The sequence below is a fragment of the Panthera uncia genome, chromosome B4 (assembly GCF_023721935.1).
Source record: "Panthera uncia isolate 11264 chromosome B4, Puncia_PCG_1.0, whole genome shotgun sequence".
Lineage (NCBI taxonomy): Eukaryota > Metazoa > Chordata > Mammalia > Carnivora > Felidae > Panthera > Panthera uncia.
The window spans coordinates 91,348,171-91,375,151 of NC_064809.1; the positions used below are offsets into that span (position 1 = coordinate 91,348,171).

The 26,981-nt window shown below is 41.8% G+C and overlaps 1 protein-coding gene and 1 pseudogene across 1 annotated transcript in view; both read right to left on the bottom strand.

The window, feature by feature from the left end:
* Positions 1-26,981, bottom strand: part of CPM (carboxypeptidase M) — an 82,800-nt gene that overhangs the window by 47,520 nt on the left and 8,299 nt on the right. The window lies entirely within an intron of this gene.
* On the bottom strand, positions 2,283-3,359 carry LOC125919327 (40S ribosomal protein S18-like; annotated as a pseudogene).

Genomic DNA, 26,981 nt, shown 5'->3' on the forward strand with positions numbered 1-26,981 from the left:
ACAACAACCACATACCTCTCATATTTAACCAGCTTATAGACAACACACATACCAAAGATCATCACACACAGAACATACACGATACACAGAAGACCGATATCACACACATACTCCATATACACCACACAGACCACAAATACACACACAGAACACCTATGCCACACAAAACCACAAGTACACCAGACCCTCGCCACACGTGAGACACACACATCAACTTACACCGACAGTACAGCACACACAATACATATGCACCACACACACACCACATACTGCACACACATTACACACCCAAAAAAGCGACTCTTAAGTTACGTCTCCGATACTGACATTCTGTCAGACTCATCAATGAGAGATGCTCTCTGGAATATGATGTGTTTATTTTCTTTTGTGTCTGCAAGAGCTTTGAGAAACTACTTACCACTCAAAAAATCAATGCTATCTGGGGTATTCACCAAAAGGAAATATACTAATTCAAAAAGATATATACATCCCTATGTTTACTGCAGCACTATTTACAATAGTTAAGATATGGAAACAGCCCAAGCATTCAGTGATAGATAAAATGCATAAAGAAGCTGTGATATACACACACACACACGTGCGTGCGCACACACACACACACACACACACAATTACTTAGCCGTAAGAAAAAATGAGACCTTGCCATTTGTGACAACATACATGGACCTAGAGGGCATTAAGCTAAGTGAAATAAATCAGACGGAGAGAGAGAAATATGTGATTTCACTTATGTGTGTAATCTAAAAAAACAAAACAGGCGAATAACCAACAAAAAGCAGAGACAGTCCTGCAACTACAGAGAACTGATGGTCACCATGGTGGGGGATGGGCACAATAGGTGCAGGGAAGTGGGAGGTACAGGCTTCCAGTTAGGGAATGAATAAATCACAGGGATGAAAGGCACAGCACAGGACATACGGTCAGTGGTGTCGTAACAGCGCTGTATGAGGACAGATGGTAGCTACTCTTGTGGGGAGCACAGCATACAGACCTGCTGAATCACTACCCTGTACAGCTGACACCAATGTCACATTGTGTGCCAACTGTACTTGAATTTAAAAAAAGTTTTAAACCCTCCCTCCATTCCCCCTCAAAAAACAAAGTCAACATTATCTGCAAAGTAGGCCTACATATACACAAAGAAGCCAACATTTATTTTGGAAGTTGCTAAGTTTCCCAACTGTTTCTCTGGCTGTGTATACAACTGGCCAATCCTAAGTCTTTTCTAAGCTGAAGACCAGGGCTTTAGCGATGCCATCCCAGACTCGTAATTGCAGCTTTTACCCAATATACCCTAAATGAGCAACACTGAGTGTTCAGGCTCTGAACTGCCTGCCAGAGTAGATCCAAGATTGCAGGGGCCACCTCCACGGACTTATTTAAAGGTCAGAAAATCTCCCAGGCCCAACTCATTGGCTTTATCAAACTGTGTAATTAAGCTTACATCTCAGATCAGCTCCCACCTTAAAATGTTGGTTGTGAAATGCCCATTTCTGAGAAGCATGAGGAAATGCAGCTGTTAATAAGGTACCTGAGTTTACTCACCCATTTAAGCACATCTTATCTTGATCTATGTCAGTTTATAAAATATTTAACAATTCATGCACTGCCAATTTCACAAGGTTAGGAGGCAGCTTGGTCACCGAGCACATTGCTCACAGGCAAACCATTCTCAGGAAAGAGTGGGCCAGATGCCAGGTCCAAAGACCTAGAACCGATTTCATACACATAAATGCAGAAGGCAAGTCAAGCCCCTCGAAAGGCAACTACATTTCCATGGGCTGTGACCCAGGAACCGTCGTGGAAAGCCTAGTTATAAGGAGCCATTCCAAAGACAGTTTTTGACTATATTAGACACTTTCTCACAATGGATCACTACAGCCGTGGCTTATCTCACATCTGCTGGGAAAATCACGGCTCTGCACTCACCATTTGCAGCACCTGGGGGCCAGCCTTATTAATCTTTTCTAACAGCGTGCCTCTATTCGCCTCAATTGAGTCTGAGAAATTTGTGGACAGAGACTGTATTCAAGCAGTCACCTATGTCACTTTGCCATGCTCAAATGATCGGGCTGAAAAAGATGAGACAGATTCTTAAGGGAGGACAATGAGATTTGCCAGAGTTTTCTCACTGCTCAAGTCAGCAGTGCTCAGCCACAGAATTACTAACAGCGTGCTACCTCGAGCCATGCTCAACCATTACTCAGCATTAGATGCCCTTTTTATTTTAGTTTTTATTTTTAGTGTATAAACTATTTAAAAAAATTTTTTTTATGTTTATTTTTGAGAGCGAGAGCACGTGCACACGCAAGCACGAACGGGGGAGGGCAGAGAGAGAGACACACACACAGAACCTGAAGCAGGTTCCAGGCTCAGAACTGTTAGAACAGAGCCTGACACGGGGCTCAAACTCATGAACCATGAGATCACGACCTGAGCCGAAGTTGGACGCCCAACCGACTGAGCCACACAGGCGCCCCAAGGTGTATAAACTATTAACAGACAAGGCCTACAGATTTCTTTCTTCTTGGACACACCCATGGTGTGGCTATGGTGCCCTACGGTCTTGGCATGCTGGCCTCAGACATGAAATTCTCAGAAGTGGCACAGCACTCAATGGGCTTGAATCTTCTTTAGTGGGTCCAGATCTTCATGAAGCTTGTGTACAGACCATTGGCCAGGACCTGGCTGTATTTTTCATCCTTTTGTCTGTTCAAAAACCAGTCTGGGATCTTATACGGGTGTAGATTCTACATCATGGAGATCCCACATTCCATCTCATCCTCGGTGAGCTCTCCTGTCCTCCTGAGGAGATCGATATCTGCTTTCCTCAACATCACAGGAGCACATCTTCACCCCACACCCTCAACTCAGTGATGGCAAAGGCTATTTCCTGTTCCTATGTCAACTTTCCTGTTGAGATATCCTCATCTCTCAATTCACCAATATTGCTGTGGAGTGCTCGCAAAACGTGCTGGAACTAATCAGGGATCATGAGAGACATGGCAGCGACCCAGGTGGTGGCATGTAGGCCTCCTGTGGAAGCTAAATGCACTCTTAAAGATGGATGATGATGGACCGTTCAAGCCACCCTCTCCGCTTAGCCCACACATAGGTAGGCATGAAATGGTGTGACAAAGGCCAGGGGGAAGCCTGGGGAGGGACAGTCTTAACCATGGCTTTTGCATTTGGGTAGAAGGGGAAGATGGGATGGAGGATGTGGACGGTGACAAAATCATACATGGATGACTTCTACCTAATGGAGATAAACTTTGGTTTGTCCTCTTTCCATTAAAAGGCAGGAATATTTACAAATAAACACCTCTCATATAGGCAGGAGAGGGATTCAGAGAAATCTTGTTGCAGTCATTTTATACAGTGTTTCTGCATTTTTGTGATATATCCTACGGTGTGAGTTCAGTCATTCCCAAGTAATTCTTTTGCTCCTCTCATATAGTCCTGTTGATGGCCAGAGTTAAGCAGATAAAGAGCAGACTAGACTAGGTCGGGTAGCATTGCTGTGTTTCTTACAAGCATATCTCTAGACTACCTGCAGCAGAATTATCTGGGGTTTTTGTTAAAACTGCAAATTCTTGGGGGCACTTGGGTGGCTCAGTTGGTTAAATGTCCGACCTCTGCTCAGGTCATGATCTCACCTTCCATAAATTTGAGCCCCGCCTTGGGCTCTGGGCTGACAGCTCAGAGCTTGGAGCGTGCTTCCGATTCTGTGTCTCCCTCTCTCTCTGTCCCTCTCCAACTTGTACTCTCTCTCTTTCTCAAAAATAAATAAAAACATTAAAAAAAATTTTTTTAAACCTGCAAACTCTTGGCTCTCCACCACCCCCCCCCCCCCCCGCCCCAGAATGGGAATCCAAAGTTCAGGAGTTTGCATTTTTCACAGTACCTCAGCTGACTATAACACACACCTTAAAAAAATAACCTCCTTCTTGAAATATAATATACGCATAGAAAATTGGATTGTATAAACTGAACACAGTTGTGTAACCAGCACTCTAGAAGCACCCTTGTGCCTCCTTCCAGGCTCTGTCCCCTATTGTGGATTTGTACATACTGTCATTTATCAATGTAAATCATTCATTCTCAGGGCCATATAGTAGTTCATCGTGAGATGCAAACCAGATTGAGAACCACTGTTTTCCAGAAAGAAGCATAAACAGAACTTCTCCCTAATGATACACCATGTCTCGTATCTGAGGGCACTTTTCTCAGGTTTTTACCACAGGGCTGACCTTTGCCAGGAACTACAGAGCTCACACAGTAAGTGAAGTCAAAGGGCCAGTCTGGGGTGTAGGTGGGCTGGAACGGCAGCTAATTTTCAGCTTACAAGAGGTTCCCAGGATGGCTGGATAACCACAGACACTTCCTGACACAGGTTTCTCAGCTCCACCTCACAAGAGTTCATCAGAGTATAATTCTTTCCTGATCATTGCGTTTGCCAAAATAGCCAATTTGGAGGCAGGATCAGCGTAGTGGTTATGCCTACCTGGAGCCAGACTACCTGGGTCCAAATTGTGATTCTGCTTCTTGTGTGACCCTGCACTCAATTTAGCTCCTTGGAGCCCGAGTTTCCCTGTGTGTACATAAGGCTTGTAACTGTACCTTCACGGGGTTGTCAGAAGGAGTAAATGAACTAACCCGCAAAAAGCACTTGGAACGGGGTCTGGCACATAGCAAGTGATCATGTGTGTCTGACAGATGAACTGGTATAGCTCACTGGTGTAACACACAAGGTACAGGGTTGCATAGTTCTAATGCCAAAGGAAGAAAGGTATTGAGGTGGTTTTGAGTGGATTAGTCCAGACTCGTTCCCACTCCCGCCCTCTTTGAAGAATGATCTACTGAAGGCTTATTCATTTGTTACCCATACTGTAGCCACACAATATCCCCCTTCAAGTTCTGAAGATGGAGACCTGTTTCATTAAGAAGCTGGGGGTGGGATGGAGTGGGCAGAATGTTTAAAACACGGAGGCCAATCAGGAGTCCCCTTATTTCTGTTTGACATTTGAGGAATCCTACATATAGCAGCAAATGGAGGCTCCCTGGTTTCATAAACATCATGGAGGAAGTCTTATGAAGACTCTGAAGTGTCAATAGGGATTCTAACAGTGTATTTTGGTTGCACTTTCCAATTAAAAACATTTTTTTTAATTTCAGAGGGAGGAGCAAGAATGGGGGAGAGAGACGGAAGGAGAGGTGGGGAGAAAGGAGGGAGGGAGAGAGAGAGAGAATGAGACTCTTAAGCAGGCTCCATGCTCAGTGCACAGCCTGATGTAGGGCTTGATCCCACAACCCTGGGATAATGACCGGAGCCAAAATCAAGAGTCAGACACTCAACTGACTGAGCCACCCAGGTGCTCCTGCAGTTTCCAATTTTTATTTTTTATTATTAATTATTTAATTTTTTAAAATGCTTTTTAAAATTTATTTTTGAGAGAGCGAGTGGGAGAGGGGCAGAGAGAGAGAGAGAGGGAGACACAGAAGCTGAAGCAGGCTCCAGGCTCTGAGCTGTCAGCACAGAGCCCAATGCGGGGCTTGAACTCATGAGCGTGAGATCATGACCTGAGCTGAAGTGAGACGCTCAACCGACTCAGCCACCCAGGCGTCCCGAATTTTAAAAAAATGTTTATTTTAGGTAATCTCTTCTACCTTCACCAAATCCTAATTCTTGTAGATTCCTTAATGTTGAACCAATGCTTTCTCATATCTCAATTCTTCATATATGCATTCTTTCAGATGTGTTAAACAGAAAACTCTTAAAAATAAACTCCCTGAAGAAATTCTTAAATCTAAAAAGGGTTAATTAACACACCTGCAAATTAGTAGTCCATTCTGAACCTCTGGTAGCCATAATAAATGGAAATAAAGTCAATCATTAGCCCAGGGTTGGGTTATTTTTAAATAGGGTATTACCCCAAAGTCATTTTTGTCCCAGATGATAGATTAATAATCCTATTACATTACAACTAGAAATACCAAAGAATCCAATCTCTGATTCATTCTGGTGTATTTTCTGGTTCTTGTATTCTGAAGCTGTGACATTTCATGGACTGGAGAAGTTCCATTTATCTCCTGAGGTTCCGCAGCAGAACAAGGATACAAGGTGGCCCATGGTCTCATCTTTCTGCCTCGGTCCTTCCCTAGACCCATTGTGACCCACATTTACTCCACAGGCCACGGCCGTCTTTCCTATCACATTACCCTTTCTCCTCTGGACATCTACTCCCTAAGTGTCTGGTTCCTCCCTCCCTCCCCCCCCCCCTTTTTTTTAGAGTTTATTTTTAAGTAATCTCTACACCCAATGTGTGGCTCGAACTCACAACCCTGAGATCAAGAGCCCATGCTCCACTGACTGAGCCAAGTGCCCCCAAAATATCTTTTCAAAATCCTCATGTTTCTTTCTGCTTACAAAAATCACATATGCTTTTAAAAAATTTTTTTTGAAGGGTGTCTGGGTGGTCAGTTAAGCATCCAGCTCTCATGAGATCGAGCCCCATGTTGGGCTCTGCACTGAGCGTGGAGCCTGCTTGGAATTCTCTACCACTCTCTGCCCCTCCCCTGCTTGTGTGCACACACACATGCTCACTCTCAAAATAAACACTTAAAAAAATAAATGTGTATTTGAACATTCACAGAAATATATATACTGTACGTAGGATGTGAAATCTATCCACACACACTCCATTCACAAGAATAGATTCCAGATGGATTCAGGTGCTGAACATAAAACTAAAACTATAAAAATATTGAAAAAAAGTATAACTATATTTATGGCCTTAGGGTAAAGGCAGGCTGTTTTAAATAAGACCTAAAACATAAAAGCATAAAGAAAAAGATTGAAGACTATGACTTTATAAAAATTAAAACTTGCATAAGGCAAAATATATTGAAAACAGTATTTCTATTTGTATAGATCTTAAACAATAAAAGACAAATCATAGAATGGGTGAAAATATTTGCCACATAGATCACAAAGGAAGTCCAGAATATTTAAAGCCTACATGTAAGTAGAAAAAGGGGCAAAGGACATGAGGAAATATAAATGGCCAATAAACTTTGAACGTAAATTCCAGGCAGCCAGGGATTCATGGTTGTTCACTGCTGTATCCAGAATCTACTGCAGAAACTCAGTGTTTATTTAATGTTAAATAAATGCGAAAACACTCATTCTGATTTTCAATCATGAAAATGCAATTTAAAATGGAGATTTTTAAAAAACGATTGGATTGGAAAACATTTAAAGTGTTGGGGAAAGTACATATTCATGTGGTGTTGGAATATAATTAATCCATCTTACTGGAGGGCAATTTGCCAGAATCTACCAAGTACAAAAATGAACATACCTTTTGACTTAGCAATGCCTACCTGGAGAAATTATTGAGTTCGCGAGCTCGTTCAAGGGTATCAATCATAACACTGTGCGAGATATCTGAAAGTTGTAAATGCCCTAAATAATCATCAATATGGAAATGATTACACAAACTCTGGGAGAATCAAACCATGAATAGTATGAAGCAGCTAAAGACCGTGAGGTACAGTTACCCCTGCTTTTTGAAAGTGTGTGTTACAGCACTTCGCTTTTACGAAAGACCTACATTAGCACCTGTTTTTGCTTACTGAAAGAAACCTGAAGATTTTTGGTTTTGTGAAAAAAGGCGAAAGCAAAAATAGCATCCAGCATCTGTCCTGCAACTGGCTCTGTCACAGGGGCAGCGGTGGCTGGGCAGCAGAGGGAAGGACCCCACCAAGCTCCCTCCTGGGACCTGCACACAACATCTCAGCATCAAGCCACCACAGAACTGTGTCTGTGAGCCTCTGTGCTTATCTTGATTATTTTGTGCATCAGTTAGTAAGAGGTGTCCTAAGGTATCAGAAAAGCCTCAGAGAAGTTATTTTTTTGGGTCTGTGAACACAAAAAATGTTCCATATAGAGGCACCTGGGTGGCTCAGTCAGTTAAGCAACAGACTTCAGCTCAGGTCATGGTCTCATAGTTTGTGAGTTCGAGCCCTGCATCAGGCCCTGTGCTGACAGTTCAGAGCCTGGAGCCTGCTTTGGATTCTGTGTCTCCTTCTCTCTCTGCCCCTCCTCTGCTCGTGCTCTGTCTCTCTCAAAAATAAACATTAAAAATAAATAAATAAGTAAATAAATAAAAATAAACATTGAAAAAATTATTAAAAAAATGCCCCACGTAAATTACTAGTAATCGCTTCTTCACTTTACTCCACTCAGGTTTAGGAAAGGTTTCACAGCAATGCTCTACTTGCAGACAGCAGGCAAGACCTGTAATACTACATGTACCAAACCCCAACATGCATAAGTGAAAAAGGCAAGTTGTGCAACAATACTTATGTAGTGATACCTCTAAAACTACAGACACGTGCATATATATACAAATGCAAAGAAAAATGTTTGGCATGAATTTTTTTTTCCTTCAAAATATATTCTGGACATCCTCCCTATCAAAAACATAAATCTACCTCACTTTATAAAGTTTGTATAATATTCCATTGACTAGGGGCGCCTGGGTGTCTTAGTCGGTTGAGCGTCCGACTTCGGCTCAGGTCACGATCTCACGGTCCGTGAGTTCGAGCCCCGCGTCGGGCTCTGGGCTGACGGCTCAGAGCCTGGAGCCTGTTTCCGATTCTGTGTCTCCCTTTCTCTGCCCCTGCCCCGTTCATGCTCTGTCTCTCTCTGTCTCAAAAATAAATAAACATTTAAAAAAAAAAATAAAGGCATTTTAATATTCCATTGACTAGGTATAGCATAATTTAATCTGTTTCCTATTGATAAATGTATGGTTTTATTTTTGCACAGCTTTATTAAGATATAATTCACACATAATTTGCCCACAGAAAGTGTACAATTTGATGGTTTGGGTACATTACATTATTTTTTTTTTTAACTGTGGTAAAACATAAAATTTGTCATTTTAATTACTTTATGTATACAATCTAATAGCATTAGTTAGATGCTAAGGACTATCATTTTCATTTTATACTGTTACAAAAAATGATGCAAATCTACATCCTTACACATACTTTACTCCAACGTGTTTCTCTGTGGAATAGAAAGCCCTCATCTGCTGACAGCCAGTGATAAAAATACGGGTTGGTCTTTTCCTAAGATTACTACACTATTGTTAAACATGATCTTATACCTTTTTTTTTTAATGTTTATTTTTGATTGAGAGAGACAGAGCGTGAGTGGGGGAGGGACGGAGAGAGAGGGAGACACAGAATCCAAAGCAGCCCCAGGCTCCGAGCTGTCAGCACAGAGCCCGACACGGGGCTCGAACTCACTGACCAAGAGATCATGACCTGAGCTGACGCTGGACGCTTAACCGACTAAGCCACCCAGGTGCCCCAATCTTATACCCCTTAAAGGGGATTTTTCAAAGCAAATACAAAAGTGGAAAAACAAAAAAATCCCTTATTAGCCTATGTTCATTCACACTGTCAAGTATATAGATACAAGCTAATTAAAGGAAAGGATGAGGGGTGCCTGGGTGGCTCAGGCAGTTGAGCATCTGACTTTTGATTTCAGCTCAGGTCATGATCCCAAGGATCATGGGATTAAGCCTCGCATCTGGCTCCGTGCTAAGCATGGAGCCTGCTTAAGATTCATTCATTTATTCATTCGTTCATTCTCTCTCTCTCTCTCTCTCTCTCTCTCTCTCTCTCTCTCTCCCCGCCCCCCCTTTGCCCCTCTCCCCTTCTTGGGCTCATTCTCTCTCTCCCTAAAATCAATAAATAATTAAAATAAATTTTTAAAATTTAAAAAAGCAAAGGATGATGTGTTACACAGTATCTGAGCATTTATATGCTAAATCCCAAAGGAATCAGTTATGTGGTATCTGATAATTTATCCTGAGTCTTTTTTGGCAAACAGATCATAAGCAATTGGGCCCTACTTAAAGAGACACAGCCTTTGTATTAGATCTGGTTTCCTAATCTGGACTTCACAGTCTAATTAGAGGGGCACCTTTGTCAATTCACTTAATCTAACAGCCTCATGTTCCTCTTCTGTAAAATGGAGTCTGGCTTGGATGCTGTAACTTGTTTGGCCCAGGTCACCAGGTGTGCTGGCAGGAATGAGGTCAGCCTAAACCTAGAGGTGTGGGGGTAGCCAAACTCCAAAGACTGAGAGCTCTGGTCTGAATCTGCCCACTCTTTGCTTCATGGCCCTGGGCAAGTCACTTAACCACTGGCAAGTCAGGCTCTAAAGCTGTCCATTGGTATTTACCTCACAGAGAGCATAAAAACTCAATGAGATAAAGCACAAATACTGCCTCTCCCTGTGCCCGATGGCAAAGATGCCCTCAGTGAGTAGTAGCTTTAATTGCTTTAAACATCGAAGCGAAGCGTGTCAGTCACTGCCATGCTTTCGAGTTGCCAAACATCCCACTTCATGTAACAGCAATAATAGCATGTGCATCTAGAGCATTCTTACATGCCAATCACATCCTGAGCACTTCACATCTATTAACTTATTTAACCCACAAGGCTAACACTACCATTTCCATCTTATAAAAGAGGAAACAGGTCCACAGAGGGTAAGAAACTTGCTCTAACTCACAGCTACTGAAGAGCATAACAGAATCTTAACCACTATTAAACACTCTTCTTATCATTTTCAAATATCTGTGTATTTACAGATGTGGATATAAATATGGTATATCTCCCCATTCTGATAGCTCCCCAATTTTGATTCCTGATATCAAGATCTCCTTCTTACCGATACTGTAAAAATTAAGATTACTTCACGAGGTGCCTGGGTGGCTCAGTCAGTTAAGTGGCCGACCCTTGGTTTCACCTCAGGTCATGATCTCATGGTTGCATGAGATTGAGCCCCCCACCCCATGTCAGACTCTGTGCTGACAGTGTGGCGCCTGCTTGGGTTTCTCTCTCTCTCTTTTCTCTGCTACTCCCCTGCTCGCATGGGTGCGCACGCTCTCTCAAAAACAAAAAGATTAATAAGTGCTCCATTTTCACCCTACCGCTTACTTTAAAAACCTATTTTTAGAATGAGTGCCAGATGAGAACTTGTTTTAAAGGTGGCTATACAAAAAGAGTGAATGGGAGAAGGGGCATTATTAAACTTCTCACTCGTCACAACCTCGGGGATCACACCATGATGCATTGGAGCCTAAGAGCTCAGATGGAACTCAGATGCCTGGAGAGTTACCCGCCCCCGGGAAGCACTCTATACCATTAGTTCACCCTAGTTCCCTAGCGTTTCCACCTCAAAAACAAATGATTTCTCACTAGACCACAGTGTAACTTTATGCCAGCTCATAAGACATCTCTTAGAGGACATGTAGTTTGGCCTACTGACAGAGCAGGCTTCGGTGTAAGAGCCTGGATTCTGTTCATCTCCCCAAAGTGAAAGGTTATTCTGTTTTCCTTCCTTAATTCACTTCTCTCTCCACCTCTAGTGAGTGGGACCCCAGTGACAAGGTTACTTGTCTGACCCAACCATCTCATTCACAGGCTGCACAAGAGGAGCTGAGGCTGGTGTGTTGGACGGCCAACCTCCTCCTCGCAGACTTACAGTAAGGATGCCGACAGAACTCTGTCCTGCCAATCAGGTGGCTTGACATCTTAAGCACCGTCCTCACCACGGGTCCTGCAGCCTCCACATCTAAGGTATCTCAGTCTGTGCTCATTGGAAAATCCAAAGTTCCTGATGGCCAGATTCTGCACCCCCTGCTCTCTCATTCTACCGTGTCCATCAGCCGGGTCTGAATCTCAGTTGTGAGGGGGAACTTCTGGGCCCAGGCAAATGAGTAGAGGTGACTGTTTCTAAGCATTTTGAGATATTTAGAGAGGCTGTGTCTTCCTAGAGCATAGCAAGGATTTCGGCATGGGGAGGGTCAAGAGTGAGATCTTTTGCTTAAACCAACACATAGGTGATCCGCCAAGACGCTCTTATTTACACAACCTCCTAGCATTTGGTTTGATACACAGAGTATATTCAATATTTTCTAACAGACACAATCTTGCTTGATCAGTTTCAGAGGCCTCTGAACCCTCTGTAAAGCATCTGCGTTCCAAAGGGCAGGGAGTGATACTCCTTGGCACCCGCCAGACAGCTGAGCACATTGCCATGCTTACCGCACATCCACGGTCAAGGCAGTCGTTTGCATGCTGCCTGCCACTGGTCACGCAACCTTTATTCTAATTTAAAATATCCAATCTAAAAAGTTAAAGCTGAGCTGCTCTGGATTAGGGAAGGACAACTGAAGTCACCACAACAGAAGCCCCGAGGCTCTAGAGACCATTTGAAAACTGAACTGGGGCTCTGAATTCTGACAGACCTGGGTGTGAATTCCCAGCCCTGCCACTTACTAGCTAACATGTCTTGGGCATGCTATCTTTCTCAAAGCCTCAGTTTCCATCTGTAAAAGAGAGAGAACACCGCTGACTTCCCAGATGGATTATCAGGATTTAAAATAATGCATACAGGGGTGCCTGGGTGGCTCAGTCAGCTGAGCATCCGACTTCAGCTTAGGTCATGATCTCATAGTCTGTGAGTTCAAGCCCCACGTCAGGCTCTGTGCTGACAGCTCAGAGCCCGGAGTCTGCTTCGGATTCTGTGTCTCCCTCTCTCTGCCCCTCTGCCACTCATGTTCCGTCGGTTGAGTGTCTGACTTCAGCTCAGGTCATGATCTCACAGCTTGTGAGTTCAAGCCCCACGTTGGGCTCTGTGCTGACAGCTCAAAGCCTGGAGCCTGCTTCTGATTCTGTGTCTCCCTCTCTCTCTGTCCCCTGCCCTGCTCACACTCTATTTCTGTCTCTCAAAAAGTGAATAAACATTTAAAAAAATTTTTTTTAAATAATGCATATAAGTAAGGAGCTAGCACACAGTAGGCATTCAATCAAGTGTAGAACTTCATTACTAATCCTCAGATACCCTTTCTTATTCCTTTTTAAACATTTTCCCAAGGACAGAGAACAGAATGTCCTATGGAAACATAATTCCCTTGGGGCTACAAATATTGCAATTTTAGTTAAGAGTTACGGGAGTCAAAATATTTTCCCTATTTATCACTGTTCTTGAACAATGTGTTTCAAAAAAAAAAAAGCCCCATAATGACAACATCCTTCTAAAACTTTGTATTTTCCAGTGAGCACAAGCTAAGATACTCTAGATGCTAAGACAGAGGAGAAATGGCCAGCAAATCTTTACCCTGGATCACACACACAAGGGTGTCCTGAGCATACAGGGCTCCACCATGCCCCCTGGACTGTGGTCTGTGTTTTCATTCACTTTACCTGGAATTCTTATGCTCTCACCTGTCTGCCTGATAACATTCAAAGCTTTATTTTAAGTATCAGCTTCCCTGATAAGCCTTTCTAGACTTTACCAAGCACCCTGCAAGGGTAGGCCTTTGAATGTCCGTAGCCCTGTTACAGCGCTTTTCCCAAGGCGGTAACTGGGTGGGTGTAAGGCCCTCAGGCCTGGTTCCTAAAGAGAAAGGTTCAGGTCTTGTTGTTCTTTGAATCCTCCCACACACATTCTGGTAGACAACAGGAGCTCCGTAAACATTTGAATAAATACATAAATGAATTACTAAGACAAAAATTTGGGTGAATGACCCAAATCTATCAGTTACCCAGACTGAAGTTTGGGTCATCAATTGCTTCATCTTTGAAATCTATTTGTACTCAGCTCTAAAACGGGAAGGTAAAGAACTCAGAGTTTTTACAAAGCTTGAATGAGGAAAATGTGTAAAGGGCCCAGCATAGCGCCTGGTACCTAACGTGCTCAGGAAGCAGCACTTGTGTTTCTTTCATTTCCCATCCTCACCGTTCCTGCCGAATAGCTTCCCTAGAAAATGACACCAGGATTAGGTTCCCTCTCGGTGCTGCTGCTACTACCTGGAAATGCAAATGGTGGCCTTTCATAATATCCCAAGATTATTTTTAAGTAGAAAGTATCTGTGTACTGTCGGTGGGAATATGAAATGGGACAGCCATTATGGAAAACAGCATATCAGTTCCCCCAAAAAATTAAAACTGGAACTACTGGGGAGCCTGGTAAGTGTTGGTTAAGTCAATTAAACGTCCAACTTCAGCTCAAGCCATGATCACACAATTCGTGGGTTCAAGCCCCATGTTAGGCTCTGCACAGACAGCTCGGAGCCTGGAGCTTCGGATTCTTTGGCTCCGTCCCTCTCTGCCCTTCCCCTGCTTGTGCTCTCTCAAAAATAAGCAAACATAAAAAAAACCCAACAACAACTAGAACTACTATATGATTCAGCAACCCCACTTCTGGATTTATCTCCAAGGAGAATGAAATCACTGTCTCTAAGAGATCTCTGCACCCCCATGTTCACTGCAGCATTATTCACAATAGCCAAGACGTGGAAAAAACCCAAGTGTCCACAGGTGGATGAATGGATAAATGAAAACATATAACATACATATATATTATCTATCATATAGAATATATATTAAATTGTCTATTATATATAATGGAATATTATTCAGCCATAAAAAAGAAGGAAATCCTGCCATTTGAGACAACATGGATAAAACTTGAAGGCATTATACTAAATAAAAGAAGTCAGACATAGAAAGATAAACATTCTGTAATCTCACTTCTAGGTGGAATATAAAAAAGCCAAACTCATAGAAACAGTGGATTGGTCATTGCCAAGGACTAGGGAGCAGGGGAAAGGGGAAGATGTTGATCAAAGGTTACAAACTTCCAATTCTAAGACAAATAAGTTCCGAGGATCTAATGGATAGCCCATGGACTACAGTTAACAAAACTGTATTATACGCTTCAAAGTTGCCAAGAGTAGATCTTAAATGTTCTCACCACCACCACTATCACCGCAACAAAATAGCAGTGATGAGGGGAAAGATGTGTTAACTAATCTTATTACGGCAATCATTTTACCATAAATGTATATCAAATCATGTTCTACATTTTAAACTTACACAATGTTATATGCCAATTATATCTCAATACCTATAGAAGAAAGGTATCTGTTCCTATCATACTCTGGCATTTCTCTTTGATTTCTAGGTTTAATATTTATCAGTTTCTGTATAAGTATAGCATACACAGAATTTGTCTCCAAAATCACTGATTAAAAAAAAATCATTTCCTTTTGTGTGATCTGTGCTCTGAGGACAAAAAAGAGAAGATAGTATGTGTCACACACTGTTGAAATGTTCCTAATAAATTCTATTGGTAAAAATAACCTTTAAGACTTAAATGAACAATTCAATCCAATTGTGGTATTTATATCAGAACATTTCACGCCAGTAGTTCTTGGGAACTGTTATTCTTAGATTTAATATTGCATTTTTTTGGTATTCTGATTTACTCTGCCTGGTGTGTTAGTATTTTCTCACTCCCCCCTCCCCTCCCAGAATGGCTGTTCTACCTTATTTCTTAAAGGGAACTTTAATGGGCTGCCTTGGGTGGCTCAGTCAGTTGAGAGTCTGACTTTGGCTCGGTCACGTTCATGAGTTCAAGCTCTGCACCAGGCTCACTGCTGTCAGCACAGAACCTGCTGTGGATCCTCTGCCCCCCTCTCCCCGCTGCTCACATGCACATGTGCATCCATGTTCTCTCTCACTCAAAAATAAATAAAACATTAAAAAAACAAGAACTCTTATCTTAAAAAAAAATGAATCTTTATTGTAATGCAAAATAAAATGTAAAATTATCAGAAATCTTCCAATCGAGAAAACAAAGTTGTTATTTTCCTACTAGGCATGGATCCCTAGGATGATTATGGCTCCTTCTAGATGAAGTAAAAAGTCTTTAACAAAGTATACAAGGTCCTCCATGATCTGCCCGCCTCACCTCCTCTCTCCCCTCCACACTTGCTCCCCTCTTCAGCCATCTGAAATTCTTTTGTTCCTCCAGGTCAATAGCTCCTTCACCACCAGGCCTCTGAATGTGCTAATTACTGCTCTGCCTTCCCCTTTCACCTGGCTGACTTCTCTCTATCCTGCAGGTGTGGGCCACAGTATGTCTCCTTGCCATTGCTCCTAAGGGACCAATCACACTTGTAATTTATTGGAGGTTTCTTCTCTCCGACTCACTTCTCAGGTTGTCAACCCCATCAGCGCAGGGACCATGTCTAACTTCTTTATCTCTATATTCCTATGCTAGCACATGCCATAAACTATATTAGGGATTCAATAAATGTCCTTTGAATAAGTGGAATAAATATATCTAGAGAAAAAGAGAATTTAACTATACTTCTGGAAAGATCGCTTCCCTTTACAGCTCAGTTTTCAGTTACAGCAGCATTCAACATGGTTGGTTAACCATGACCTCAGCAAGCAAAGAGTTAAAACAGCCAGTCTCTTTTACTCACTTCTTGCTTATCCCTGGGAAACCTCTTAACCAAACTCTGGGCACAGTATTCCTGAGATGTTCACTAACTAATGATGTTATTTTGACCCACTGACATAAGTCAGTGGGTCAGGATGTACTAAGGCAAAAGCAAAAGTAAACATGAAGATTCATGATGTACACCTGGTACCTTGTGGGAGGCTAGACTCTGAATGGTCAGAGTTTATACGATCAGCTCCCTTGAAGGACTCTGGACTGCCAAGACTTGAGTGGGCTTCCCTAGGTGGAGGTACAGTTCACAGCTGGAGAAACAGGTGTCTGTGGTAATCTCACAGAGGGAGAGCAAGGAAGCCTGTGTTGATCTTTCAAGTCTTAGTCTATGAAGATCATAGACTATGTAAATCACAGTGCTATTCCCGCACTGTATCTTCTGCTTAATAAACCTTAGCTAGGAGTAGGACTTTGTGGAGTTGTGAGTCCTTCTAGCAAATCACTAGTGGGTGGTCAGGGGACCCCAAAGAGCCTCCTTCTTGAGCTGCCACCCTTCCTTGAGGTCTGTGATACCACTCCTCATTTTCCTCCTACTTTTTTGCTGATTTTCTTTTCATCTCCTTTACTGGCTTCTATGTTTATCAGACTCTAAATGCCATAGTGTCCTATAGCTCTATTCTGGCCTTCTTTCATCTTCACTTGCCTATTATTTTCAGTTACATGGGTTTCAACACCATTTATATTGCTGACTCAAGTATATTTCTCTAGCCAAACCTCTTCCTCAAACTCCCATCCATACCCAAGTGTCTACTGGACATCCCGTTGGAGGTCTACTAAGGACCTCAAACTTCTAAAAAGTTGTCTAAATCAGAGTTCTTGATTTCAACCCAAACTGCTCTTTTTCTAGTTGCCCCCATCTTGGTCAATAATACCTCACAGTGTCAGTTGGCCAAGCATAAGAGCTAAAGGTGATCCTGGATTTTTTTTTCCTTCTGATCTCCCCCTTCTCCTTCCAATCCATTAGCAAGTATTTTTTTTAAGTATTTATTTATTTTTAGAGAAAAAAATGTGTGAGTTGGGGGAGGGAGGCAGACAGAGAGGGAATTCCAAACAGGCCCCATGCCTGGCACAGAGCCCGATAAGGACCTCGATCCCACAACTGTGAGATCATGGCCTGAGCTGAAATCAAGAGTCGGATGTTTAACTGACTGAGCCACCCAGGTGTCCCTGTTGGTTTTATTTCTGAAACAAACCTCTAATCCCTCCACTTCTTTCTATTATTAACACAGCATCTTAATCAAAATCACCACCATTACCATTTGCCTGGATTATTATAATTGGATTATTCTCTCTGCTTCTATACTTGACTTTTTCTAATTTTTTTTTTTAACGTATTTATTTTTGAGACAGAGAGAGACAGACCATGAACAGGGGAGGGTCAGAGAGAGAGGGAGACACAGAATCTGAAACAGGCTCCAGGCTCTGAGCTGTCAGCACGGAGCCGAAGCAAGGCAGGGCTCAAACTCACAAACTGTGAGATCATGGCCTGAGCCAAAGTCAGACGCTTAACTGACTGAGCCACCCAGATGCCCCTATACTTGACTTTTTCTAATTCTCTGTTCAGCAAAGTTATTTTTTTAAAAATTTTTTTAAATGTTTACTCATTTTTGAGAGAGAGAGCATGGGTTGGGGAGGAGCAGAGAGAGGGAGACACAGAATCCGAAGTAGGCTCCATCCAGGCTCTGAGCTGTCAGCACAGAGCCCGACGTGGGGCTCAAACCCACGAACCCTGAGATCATGACCTGAGCCAAAGTCGGACGCTTAACCGACTGAGCCACTCAGGCACCCCAGCAAAGTTATTTTTCTAAAAACCTACCTCAGTTTATATTACTGTGCTTAAAACCCTTCAGTGGTTCCCCACTATTATCAGAACAGAATCAAACTCTCCATTTTGAATTGGCTTGCAAAGTACTCTATGATCTGTCCCCTGAGCACCTCTTCAAGTTCATCCAGTAGGTCCCTCCCTTTGCTCGCTATGCTCCAGCTCCACTGCTCTTGCTCCTATTCCTAGAAATAGGTCAATAATCCCGTCCACGTCAAGGCCTTTGCAACCGCTGCCCACTTCCACACTTGGAGCTAGTGTACATTGTAGATCCTGTAAACACATTTTGTGCATTTAAAAGTACATGTTCTTAAAACTTAAAACGATGACCACCCGAATGAAACTGCTTGTTAGAGCCAGAATGTAGTATATCCCAATTTATCTTCCTGTTTCTTCAAAAATAGAAAGGAACTTAACAGTAACTGACCAGTAACAATAAACCAGCTGGGCTTACCTCTAGGTTACCTCTAGGACAGTAATATTATTCATCTGGGTTCCTAAAACTAATAGAAAAAAATAAAATACATTCCCCAATTGGGTAGCCTTTATCTGAAATTTAACTTCATGTACATCGGCTATTATTAAGGTGGATGTAAATCTCTCTAATTAAAAAGTAATGGTGGGGGGTGCCTGGGTGGCTCAGTCGGTTAAGCATCTAACTCTTGATCTCAGCTCAGGTCATGATCTCGCAGTTTGTAAGTGTGAGCCCCAAGTCGGGCTCTGTGTTGATGGTGCAGAGCCTGCTTGAGATTCTGTCTCTCCATCTCTCTGCCCCTCCCCTGCTTGTGCCCTCTCTCAAAATAAACATTAAAAAAATTAAAAAGTAATGGGGAATCTGTTGAATTGCTGCACGTTAAAATCATCTGTGTGTTCCATACATCTCCAGGTGTCTATACTCAACAAGAGTGACTACCACCCCCTGCATTTAAGAGAATTTTAACAGATGGGCCTGAGTTACCAACAACAGGCAAGGGAATGAATATTTAGTGGGATCTAAAAATTAAAGTGAAGGTTCTTCAACAGTCTATCCACCTATGAATTTAAAAACCTGTGTCTTTCTGAACCACTTGAAGCAAGAATAACTAAACATGTCGATGCCTTCATCTTAAACCTGTACAACATACTTGAGTGTGGATGGAAGAGACACTTTGAATCGAGGGGTTTCAAATCTCTGAACTGTGTGGGGTGGGGGGCAGATTTTATCACAGCATTCTCTTCCTCTCTTTTAAAATTCTCCAAATAGACACTTGAATTGTTCTTGCACTGTTCAAATAAAACGAGATTTACTTAAACTCTTCTTACTAGAGGCATGCATATCTCCTATATTTACTCTCTTTTCTCTCAATACATGTTTGGTTAGTGTTTGGGGGGTCCAAGGGCTTGGCGGCGGGGGGGGGGGGGGGGGGGGGGGGGGGGGACAGAACCACTCTAGGCTTGTCAGAATAATTCAATTACGCCCTTCACTGCCTGAAAGACACTCACGTCCCTGCTGCCACATCCTACATTCCAGTGACTTATCTTGAGCTGTGGTCTCCAACTTCCATTATTATTTTTTTTTTTAATTTTTTTTTAACGTTTATTCATTCTTGAGACAGAGAGAGACAGAGCATGAACAGGGGAGGAGCAGAGAGAGAGGGAGACACAGAATCTGAAACAGGCTCCAGGCTCTGAGCTGTCAGCAAAGAGCCCGACGTGGGGACTGAACTCACGGACCGTGAGATCATGACCTGAGCCGAAGTCGGACGCTTAACCGACCAAGCCCCCGAGGCGCCCCCCCAACTTCCATTATTTACCATAAAATAGCAGCAACTCAGCCATTTCCTCATTACTTTTTAATTTTATTTATACCTTAATACTAGATGTACATGGAGTTGAATTTCAGATAAAGGCTACTCAATTGGAGAATGCATTTTATTTTCTTCTATTACTCTTACAAGCTCCACTGAATACCATAAAAATACCATAATATACTTGACAGACTGAAATGCTTACTATATACAATATATGTAATGATATAAAGTCACATACCTAGTTACACAGTACATGTAACTGTATAAAAGCATATATAAAAATATACATCCTATATACTTATACAGTATAACATTACTATACCATACTGTAGGAGAGTATACTTACATTCATTCTTCATTTACTATGCATGGAAAAACTTCAGTTTTGACCCTAAGAGTGCTCGTCCATTAATAAGCACATACATGGAACCTACGATACAAAGATGAACACAGCCCGATCCCTGGCCCCAGGTGCAACATAGAGTCACAGAAGATGCTCAGGAAGAGGAGTGCAGGGAGACAGTGACTCCACCCAGGGGACTGGAGAAAGCCTTCCAGGAGGAGTGAGCATTTTGACACAAGCCATGATTAACTGGATGAGTGATCAAAAGGTCTTGAACATCCATCCCCACTCTAAAAATGGGACAGCAAACTAAATTTCACCTGACTGTACTCACGACATACTTGTGTACTTAGTAAGGTATCTTAGGCATGTATTTGGATATCTGTCCACGTGTTAACTGTCACTGTTCACGTGACTTCAGTTTTGCTCAAGTATGGTTCTAGTTTCCTCAGAGATTTCCTATCAGAAAAATTAAAAAAACTGGGAAAGCAACAAATGGAAAGCTCTTCACTGAAATAGAAGGGTTGCTTCACTGGTTTCTTGCACCAAGCTCTGTGATAGGGTAAACCCTCCCAGCACGTAAGCACCAACGGTTGATGCCTTTATACCCCACCACGAAGGCTGTTATCTTTAGCTCTGGGTAAGTTCATGATAAGTCTGTGGAGCCAGTTTGAAGGCAATTTGTTTGAAGCAAACAGCCTTTTTCTGACGCAGAGGAGATTAAGCCCTCCAGCTGGGGTTGCTGAAGCTGTAATGCCAAGGGTCACAGACCAGAAAAGACATACTTTAAAACATCTGACATGCAGCAATCCTCACAGAACAGAGATGAGAAACATTTTTAAGGTGAAACTCATGTCCGTCTCCTTTAAACCAAACTCAAATTAGGATTTACTAACTTCTCAGCAAATTTACTATATTACACTGAATCACTAAGGGGCTAGGAAAGAATATCCTTAAATCATTAGATAGGAAGTTATGATTTAATCTCCTTCCCCTAACCCAAATGCATGCTGGTAATGGAAGTAATATTTTTTTCTAATTTAAGTTCAAGTTTGGGGCACCTGGGTGGCTCAGTCGGTTAAGCATCCTACTTCGGCTCAGGTCATTATCTCACGGACTGTGAGTTCAAGCCCTGCGTTCGGCTCTGTGCTGACAGCTCAGAACCTGGAACCTGCTTCGGATTCTGTGTCTCCCTCTCTCTGCCCCTCCCCCGCTCATGCTGGGTCTCTCTCTCTCTCTCTCTCAAAAATAAATGTTAAAAAAATAAAAATAAATTCGTTAGTTGGGACACCTGGGTGGCTCAGTTGCTTAAGCGACTGACTTCAGCTCAGGTCACAATCAAGCCCTGCATCAGGCTCTCCGCTGTCAGCGTGGAACCCATTTTGGATCCTCTGTCTCTTTCTGTCCCTGTCCCCTTCTCTCTCTTTCTCTCTCTGAAAAATAAACATTTAGGGGCTCCTGGGTGGCTCAGTCGGTTTAGCATCCTACTTTGGCTCAGGTCATTATCTCCCGGTCTGTGAGTTTGAGCCCTACATGGGGCTCCCTGCTGTCAGCACAGAGCCCACTTCCAATCCTCTGCCCCTCCCCCAAGTCCCCATGCATGCGTGCACGCTCTCTCAAAAATAAGTATTTAAAATATAAGTAAACATTGGGGTGCCTAGGTGGCTTAGTCGGTTAAGCATCTGACTTCGGCTCAGGTCATGATCTCATGGTTCGTGGGTTCGAGCCCCACATCGAGCTCTGTCCTGACAGCTTAGAGCCTGGAGCCTTCTTTGGATTCTGGGTCTCCCTCTTTCTCTGTCCCTCTCCTGCTCTCACTCTGTCTCTCTCAAAATAATAAACATTAAGAAAAATTTTTTAAAAGTAAACATTTAAAAAATAAATTCAAGTTAGTTAATTTATAGTGATATTTGAAATAATCTTTAAAAACTTTTTTACTTTAGGATTCTTTTTATCTTACTAGGTACTCTTAAAGAAAGGGACATTCTAGATACACAAACTGAAAGAAGGAAACAGAACTAATGGCAATTTTTATTGCTCAACTCTAGATACTGCTGTCACCACAGTGTTACCTCCAGACAGGCATGTTCATTAAGAACAGACCAAACATCTTTGGGATGCCGACTACATAAACTTGAATCTATGTCTGTGATTTTACATCAATAGTTCTTAACCCTATCCGTTTATGCCTCTTTTTTCATGTCCAATATTTTACAACTCTTCCTTTATTATGCCGGCATAGTATTCATAGAAAACACATTTACATATATAATTTCAAAAAGATCAACATTCAAATTATATAAAAGAGAAGTAAAAGGAAAACAACTTACAGTAGGTGAAAACTTAAGCACCATCCACTAGAAGGCATAATGAGAAAGTCAGATGCTTAGATCTATACTTGAAGGTCATCGTGAATGCATTACAAATGCAGACTGATTCAGTTGCGTGGCCACTGGTATCAGGATTTTATGAATATGAAATCTCTCTCAATCAAGTTCAGAGCTAAGCAAAATAGAATTTCTCCTCAATTTATGTGCAGTTACTTTCCTGGAAAGTTCAGTATATATGAAAACTGTTGAGAAAATTATTTTTATTTGTACATAAAACAGAGTTTGGTTTTAGGTTCAGATCACTGTAAACTGGTCTTTCACCTAGGGGGCATTAGAAAACGTGGGCTACAGTTTTTACTATGCATAACTATTCCGTGCATTGCTGACCAGATCAGAATACATCAGGAGGGTTCTCCCTCCAAAGACTTGTAAATTATGGCCTAAACCTTCCCCTCACATTTCCAAAATTTCCCCTAGGGGGCGGTACTGCTCTTAAGGAGAACCACTGTTCTCCAAAGAGATGGCATGTTGGTGGGTAGATGTCCCGTGCAAGTGTGCAAACCAGAATCTCCGATCTCTCCTCCTGCCGGATACTCAAAGAGTTCTGGCATATAGAAAAAAAAAAAAAAAAAAATGTATCTTTACACCAAAAGATAGAATCCAAACTGCTTTAGATGAAACTGAATACCAAAAAGGGGTCAAGGAATTCCACAGAAGATCACTTAGCACATAAAAACCATTTAATACAGGACTTTTCTTGGGTGACAGAGGATGCTTGTCAACTTCTTCAGAATCAGGGATCAGAGGCAGGATTTAGGGGGCAGGAGATACAGGGTGGAGGAGATAAGGAAGAAGGACGGTGAAAAAAGTGACTGCAGAAACTTCACAATAAACGGTTCAGTATTTGGCACAAGACAGACTTTGGTTCCAGTCATTTACTAATAATTTGGTTCCTCAGTCATTTACTATGTACAATTCATTTAATCTCAATTCTTTATATGTAAATTGGAGGACAATAATGGTATTTTATACCACTGTTATAATAACCAGGTGAAACAGAGTATGTGAAGTACCAGGCAAATAGCAAAAGTCACTTGATGTTGCAGGTCTCTTTTTTTTTAAGTTTCAAATGCCACTTGTCCCTAGAGTATTGCTGTTTGGATATATTTGAGATTTGGAATGAAAACGGTTACTAGATAGAAGAAGCAGAGTAAAATTCTATGTTACTTTTTGGATATTCTGTCTCAATTTCCTCTTTTAAAATTTCATACGATAGATGTAGAGGTAAATCTAAACTGCTTCCTCATTGTAAAAAAAAAAAAAAAAGTCATCACACTTGAGAAATGAACAGTACGACAGAAAAGTCACATGTTCTAGCAAAATTTTATACACGATGTTCTTTTCTGAGAGCGAATCACCAGCTAATGCCTACCAATCAAGGGCAGCAGACAACGAGAGATCTGTGGATGAAAACACAGTACATGCCTCTTTGAGGCAGGAGTCTAAACCAATTCTAGGGAGATTTCTGAGCACCTGAAATGGCATAAAGACTCCTGACAGGTAAGTCAATTATCTGTTGAATGCATATGTGAAGGTGAGTGTTGTCAGGGAAAGAGCATGAGAAATGCATTCTCCTTTATACATTAAACAATGAAAAATACACACTTTAGTAATCTTTATTATCACGCTTATAAGAACACAACAGAAGATCTACCCTCTTGACCAATTTTGAAGTATACAACACAGTATTGTTAACTGTAGGCACAATGCAGTAGAGTAGTAGATCTCGAGGACAGATTCATCTTGTAGAACCAAAACTTTGTAGTCTTTGACAAATACTACAATAACACTCCAAGCCACTAATGCAGTACTGACTTATGACTAAGGTAAGATTTAGAGAAGTTGGTTTTTTCTTAGCATTTCTTAAAGATTATACTTATTTTTATAATCTCATAAGAGAAAGCAATTTGGTTACATGTATCAAATACATAAAACTGCTTAAGACCTGGTAATTTCCTTTGGGGAAATATATCCCTAAGAGCAAGCTAATGTATCCCAAACAGCAGCTTTTATGTAGCACTTTCTAGGTGCCAGGAATTAGCCAGCAACCCCAGGTCACATTTCTACAGAGTAGAGGATCTAGAATTTGCACTTGGGCACCGTGGTTCTAAAGTCTGCGTTCCGACAACCTTTGCTGTCTTAGCTATGATGAGGTCTACTATGGCACTGTTTGTAACAGGAAGAGTTTAGAAACAAACTAAATGTGCACTAGTAGGATATGTGTTAAATAAACACCGGGATTCCACTGATAGGACACAAAGCAGGCATTAACAAGTTTTAGAAATAACATGTTTGCATGGACAAACAAGATAACTGGCTTAGTGTAAGGGGGAAAGGCACAGACCAGAACACGGTGATTTTAGTCTACTAAATGTTTCCTCTGTATGGGAGATTTTAATTTTCTTCTTGGTGCTTTGCTGTATTTTCCAAATTTTCTAAGTGAACTTGAATTCCTTTTGTACTCAGAAAAAAGTAACTGACAAATTTCTCTCTAGGTCAGCACGGCCCAATCAACATATAATGCAAATCACAGGATTTAAAACAAAATGTTCTAGTAACCATAACCGCATTAACAAAAGTAAAAAGAAACAGGTGAAATTTGTAAAATATTTTTCACCTACAGTTCCAAATTATCATTTCAACATGTGATCAGCATAAAAACACTTTTAATGAAGTATTTTCCTTTTTTGGACGAAGTCTACAAAATCACTTTTAGCACATCTCAATTCCGTGTAGTCTCGCTCCAACTGCTCAATAGCCAGGTGACTCATGGCTACTGTACTGGACAACACAGCTGTAGATCCTCGGCACAGGCTATACTTATCAAATGTGCCGGGGCTGTGGCTCTGAAAACCTCCAACAACCTCAGTCACCTTGTAACCCTCTGTGTCAAACCCCTTCTTTAAGGAGCAAAGAGATATGCGAGGGAGAGCTCTGCATTTGAATCCTCTATCACCTACTGGCTGTGTGATCTTAGCAAATAACCTCCCTGTGCTTCATTTGACCTGTTTTGCAAACAAGGATAACAATACCTACTCAGAGTTGTTGAGACTGAAATAAAGTACTAAAATGCAGAATGCGTGGAAAGCACTTAACAAGAGACTTTTATAATCTACTCCTTGCCCTTTGCAACCTTCTTTATTCAGATAAAGATTCGACTTAGCAGGAGGTTAAGATTCTTAAAAAAGAGATGGTAGAAAATCTCATTTTAAATGGTCCTAGAACTAGAAAAAGGAATACTCATGCATTGCCGGGAATGCAGACTGGTGCAGCCACTCTGACAAACAGTATGAAGTTTCCTCAAGAAACTAAAAATAGAACTACCCTACCATGTAGTAATTGCGGTCCTGGGTATCTACCCAAGGAATACAAAAACACCAATTCAAAGGGCTACATGTACCCCTATGTTTATAGCAGCATTATTTACAATAGTCAAGATATGGAAGCAGCCCAAGTGTCCATCGATCGGTGAATGGATAAAGAAAACATGGTGTATATAGACAATGAAATATTATTTGGCCATAAAAAATGAAATCGTGCCATTTGCAATGACATGGATGGAGCTACAGAGTATAATACTAAGCAAAGTAAGTCAGAGGAAGACAAATACCCGATGATTTCACTCCTATGTGTAATTTAAGAAACAAAAGAGCAAAGAAAAGAGACAAACCAAGAAACAGACTCTTAATTATAGAAAACAGACTGATGATTACAGCGGGGGTGGGGGGTGGTGGCGGGTGCAGGATAGGTGAAATGGGGTGATGGGAATTAAGGAGTACACTTTTGATGAGCACCAGGTGATGTATAGAATTGTTGAAGCACTATATTGTACATCTGAAACTAATATGACACTGTATGTTAACTGGAATTAAGATAGGAACTTAAAAAGCCAAGAGACAGAGAGAGAGAGAGACAGGGAGAGAGACAGGGAGAGAGACAGGGAGAGGGAGAGAGAGAGAGAGAGACAGGGAGAGAGAGAGAGAGAGAGAGAGAGACAGGGAGAGAGACAGGGAGAGAGACAGGGAGAGAGACAGGGAGAGAGAGAGAGAGAGAGAGAGAGACAGGGAGAGAGAGAGAGAGAGAGAGAGAGAGAGAGGGAGAGAGAGAGAGAGAGAGAGAGAGAGAGAGAGAGAGAGAGAGAGAGAGAGAGAGAGGGAGAGAGAGAGGGAGAGAGAGAGGGAGAGAGAGAGAGAGAGAGAGAGAGAGAGAGAGAGAGACAGGG